This window comes from Eriocheir sinensis, unplaced genomic scaffold (genome assembly GCF_024679095.1).
Source record: "Eriocheir sinensis breed Jianghai 21 unplaced genomic scaffold, ASM2467909v1 Scaffold548, whole genome shotgun sequence".
Classification (NCBI taxonomy): Eukaryota; Metazoa; Arthropoda; class Malacostraca; order Decapoda; family Varunidae; genus Eriocheir; species Eriocheir sinensis.
The window spans coordinates 115,001-116,132 of NW_026111885.1; positions in this window are offsets into that span (position 1 = coordinate 115,001).

The window sequence follows — 1,132 nt, forward strand, 5'->3', positions numbered from 1 at the left end:
GGGGGTGAATGGCCAGGGAGTGATAGTGCAAGGCGTGAGTGTAAATGTCCGTCATCCTCAGCCCAGCCTCGCCTCGCAGTGTTCAGCGGACGGCCCTTGGCAGGCGATGTCGTGGCCTCGGTGTGCATGACAAACACTGGCGGCGGGCTGGACGAGGTGCGCCATTCTTTGGGATAACGAGCTACAGCGTCTGCCAGGGAGTGTGTGAGTGTGTCAGTCTGCCAAGGGGACGGCGGTGCGTGCTCGTCTGGGCCAATGCAACAGGTGTAGGGAGAGAGGGAAAGGGAGAGAGGGAGAGAGGGCGAGGGAGGGAGGGCGAAGGAGAGAGAGAGAGAGAGAGAGAGAGAGAGAGAGAGAGAGAGAGAGAGAGAGAGAGAGAGAGAGAGAGAGAGAGAGAGAGAGAGAAAAGGAAGGAAAGGAAAGAGAGATCGCCTGTGGGTCATGTGTTCAAACATTTCGGCGCCCAAGCACACCTATTTGACAAGACTTTCGTAGAAGTTTAAGCATTTCTAGGGGTAGTTTTATGACTTTGGCGGTAGTTTGACCCTTCCTCTGTACCATGAACCTAAGAAACATATATTTGACAAGGCTTTCGTAGGAGTTTTGGGCATTTCCAACGGTAGTTGTATGAGCCTGGTGGTAGTTTGACCCTTCCTCTGTACCATGAACCTAAGAAACATATATTTGACAAGGCTTTCGTAGGAGTTTTGGGGATTTCCAACGGTAGTTGTATCAGCCTGGTGGTAGTCTGACCCTTCTTCTGTACTGTGAACCTAAAAACACTCGATAGAACCCGATTAATCTCCCGATTTTGGCCTTTGGGAATAGTTGATGTGAGGGGTGGCAGCGTCTAACAATACCGCCGTTTGCTCCAGATGTGAAGGAAAAGGAGAGCAGACTTTCCTGGTTCATACGACAAGCGGGTTCACCGCGAGCACATCAGGTTCTGCCGAGTCACCGGCTTCGCTTGTCTAGAGGTCACAGTGGTGTGTCAACACGAGCTGTGCCGCCGCCACGCTCTCCCTCTCCTCCCTTCCCTCGCCTCTCTGCCTGAATAATGTCGCCGCCTCACGCATTGTAATGAGTGTGACAACGTGACTGAAGAAGCGTTCCACTCACTCGGGCGCATAAA